Source organism: Pteropus alecto, unplaced genomic scaffold, assembly GCF_000325575.1.
Source record: "Pteropus alecto unplaced genomic scaffold, ASM32557v1 scaffold95, whole genome shotgun sequence".
Taxonomy (NCBI): Eukaryota; Metazoa; Chordata; class Mammalia; order Chiroptera; family Pteropodidae; genus Pteropus; species Pteropus alecto.
Genome location: NW_006441071.1, coordinates 23,488,040 through 23,492,171, shown reverse-complemented (window position 1 = coordinate 23,492,171; position 4,132 = coordinate 23,488,040).

Genomic DNA, 4,132 nt, shown 5'->3' with positions numbered 1-4,132 from the left:
ACTGAGGGCTTGAGTTCCTCACTTGAGCAACTCTTTTCAAAGACCTACTTTTTCATTCTATGCAGCTCCCCTGCAGTTCACTCTAATTGACTTTATTGACTTCAAGGGATTTTACTTGAAATTGAACTTTCTTTCTGGCCTTCTTCCAGTTCAAATCCCCCCAGATTGTCTTAGAATAGCTCCCCCTTTCAGATTCTCTTTTCAGGTACCCAATCTAAATCACTTGTGTAATTAACAACAATAAAAACAATTGGTGCCTATTGGAGGATGAGATGAATGACCTCCTCATGTCAAACTTTTCACTCTTATGGCTCTAAATTAATTTGAAGAGATGTCCAGGGCCAGTTGCCTAACTTACAAGGTCCAGGGCAAAATGAATATGTAGGGTCCCTTGTTTAGAAAGCAGGAAAAGTGGTATTAGCAGTACTAAAATATAAAATAATTTTTTTAAGTCTGTCTCTAAACTAGTCAGGGCATTTTTTATTTGCTATTGATCATAATCTTTACTTATTCTAAGTAAAAATTAAAATTTTACATTATCAGCATGAATTTTACCTTTCATCTTTATATTGTATAATGTGAGTTTTATGTGCAAATTTAAGAACTTTTCACTTGTATGCAAAAATCACAATTACATAATTTATTCTTGCATCTGTCTTTCTTATCCATACTGTGGAGATGCTGCACAAAACTATCTTTTAATTTCACCTCTTAATACATGCAGTTTCTACCACTAGTCTTTACCTTCAGTGTACTGATATGTAAAGGACTGAAAGGGAAAGGAACTATGGGTTACTCTATCTTTCCCTTTCCTTCTGTGTCATCATTTTCAGTGTAAGCAATTGGCTAACACAGAGAACTAAATGAGTGAGGAAGGATGTAGTAAGTTCTTTGGTTGTTCATGTTTCTTAAAACACCATTGCCTTCTCTTTGTGTGAAGGACTCTGATTAGAATGTAAAGCGTGGCCTCAGAGCTGTCAGCACCTCCGCTTACTCAGTCATACAGGTAACAGGCTTTGAGTCTTGCTGAACCCCCACCCATCACAGGTCCATCCGAATTGTGTGCACATGGGCATTGCAATTGCTATATACGAATTGGGCAGCAAGGAACAGTGGGCATGCATATCGTATGTATCTGCTCCTCAAATGCATGCTCCCATGGACTTCACTTAGAAAATATAAGTTGGAAGATAAAATTAAGAGTTTCAAGACGATGACAGTAGACTATTAAACCAAGCATGGAGCCCTTCTGAGTGTTGAGCCCTGGGGACTGCTCATGAAGACAGCTCTGGCTGGAGTACAAAGGTGAATAAGGCCTAGATCTTGCTCAGTCCTGTGGGCGGTTAGCCCACATATCTCTAGGCTTCTGATTTGGACATACTTTAGGGCAGCTTGGGCTTCTGTGTTGACATACCACTCTTGTTTCAGCATTTACAAAAAAATTTATTTACGACCATGTTATTTCTTTTGAGCTTAGTAAGAAATTTAAAGGTTTGTTTGCTCTAATTTATCAAGCATTAGGTATTTTGTGATGGGAGGGATTTTCAGAATATCTAGTTTTGTTAAACTCACGGAAATGGAGATCACAGAGCACATTTTTTTTTCCTGTTTAAAGATTTCACAGTGTTCTACTTCAGGTTTCATAAACCTTTGATTAATACTCATTTTTATTTTGGTTATTTTTTAAACCAATTTTATTTTTTATCAGAGTAATGCATGCCCTTTATTTGAAATGTCAAATCTTGCTAAAAAGTCTCATAACAAAAAACATAGGTCTCTTCCCAAAGCCCCTCCCCCTCCACCTCTAGTCCTGCTTCCCAAAGGCTATGGCTTTAAAATCACTGTAGTCATTTCTTATAAAATTCATCTCCATATTTTAAAATCGTGTGTTTTTAGTCAGTATTTTATTGAGCCATCAGTTTTAGACCTGTATATTGTAGTATACTCTAATTATGTTAATTCTCTTGGGATATTTTTTCTTAGGGCAGCCAATACTTTTTTAATTTACAAATTTGTTTTTTAATTAACCAGATTTCCCATGTACTTTAAATCTCATGCCTATTTCCTACGTGCTCTAATCATCAAACAGTCATTGCCTTTATTCCCCTGAAGACATCCCGCTAACAATCCTACATCCTCTTATTCAATATAGACTACTTGTTTTCTGGACCTGCTATATAGCTGCCACCCAGGGACCCAATTTCCTGGATGCTAAATTTTTCCTTTTCTTATATTTTCCCTCTTGTTTTAGTAGTGATATATCCTCCAGGAGCTTCCTGATGCTAAGTGAAAAGGAAGTCAATTTTGAAAACTTCAAATGTCTGAAAAAGCTTTTATTCCATCTTCCCTCATGCTTAATAGTTTGTGAAAGTAGAGAATCGAAGATTTAGAATCATTTTAAGTCAAAAGTGTGAAACATTCTTCACCAGACCTGGCTTCCATTGCTGTTGTTGAGAAATCCAATGCAATTCTAATTTCCCTACTGTTAGTTATACCTGGTTTTCTTCTTTACACCCTAAGTGTTTTTTTATTTTTATCCCAGGGTCTCTCAGATTTCCTGTTGATGTGACTTGTTATGGATCTTTTCATTTTTTGTCCATGGTACTCAGTGATCTCTTTATATTGTGAAATTCAGTCCTTCAGTTCTGACTACGCTGCAGCGTATGCTTATAAAATAATTTTTCTCTCTTTTCCCGTCTGGAGGACCTGTCCAGTCGGATGCTTATCTTCTTGGATCAAGCCTCTATTTTCTCATCTTTTCTCCTTTTGTCTTTTAGTTCACTTCTTTGGGACACATCTTAAAAGTTTATTTTCCATTCTACCTATGAACAATTTTCATTTCAGAAATTATTTTTGACTTCCAAGTATACTTTCTTGTGCTATATCATTCAGTTTTTCTGGTATTCTAATCATGTTTCAAGTATGCAGTATTTTATTTTACTTTTGAAGATATCAATAATAGGTAGTTTCTTTTTATAGTTTTCTTCAGCTTCGTTTTTTATCTCTTTTTCCTCCAATTTCTATTATTTGCTTGTTTGTATAAGTCTTATATTTTAGGTTTTTCTTAAGTGTATGATGACCTTTGGATTTCTGTCTATCTTTAAGAATAGGATCTTAAGTATATGGATTCTGTGTACAGATGTGTGTATTTACTCTAGAAGGGCTGTGTGGTGAGCTTCCTGTTGTAGTTGGACACTCAAATATCTATGTCTGGAGGCCTTTTTCTCAAGATTTAAAAAAAATATCCTGGGGAAGGCTCACTGATCTTTTGCCTTGGTTTTTGTAGCTAACTGCTAGAATTTTTGAAGCAATGGCAATGCTTGAAGTGGATGGTTCAAGAGGGGAACTACTGTTTTGAAAGCACTTTCAGGCAATCCTCCATCTCGCCCTGCCCTCTTCTTTACTTGGATCCCTGATTTCAAAGCCTATTAAGTTCCACTTCTCTAGGAGGATTTTTTTTGTGTCTGGAGTGTTACCTGTCTGGGAACCATCTGAACTTAACCTCGAGGTCTCCTGCTGGTTGGGCATCTCCTCAGAGAGGAAACTATTCTCACAGAGTATTTCCATGGTAGCTTGCTTGGTGACTTCATACAGGACAAAGGGCTCACCCATCCATCAGTAGTAGCAGAGTTCACCATGTAGCCATAGAGATCCTGGGAAAAAATGAGACAGAGAGTGGGGGGAAGCTTGATGGATATTCAAGTGGCAGAGGAGGAAAAGGAACGAAGAGGAGAAAGAATGAGGTGGCAGAGGAGAAGGAATGGGAATGTCTGCATTCTGCCTAACATGGCTCCTATCCTGTCCTCTCTTCCCTCTACTGATTCAGGCCACAGGACTTTTTGCCTGACTGGATCAATGTGCAGCACTTGGATACCATCCCAGCATGATGTGAATGTTTTATGTGCAAACACGAAGACAGTATTTGCATGGATATTGTTAGGCCAGGCATTGCCCTGTCTTGGGAAAATCATCTTCATGCCTTTTCTAGCCATGCTGGATGATAGTTTGTCAGATCTTGTCCTTGATGCAAACTGTTCAGTCATCAGGGTTGCATCACCACCATGTGGTCTTTGTTAACTTGGAGGAGCCAAAATAGGTGTCCTCCAGGCCTCTTTAGCTCACGTGACTTAGT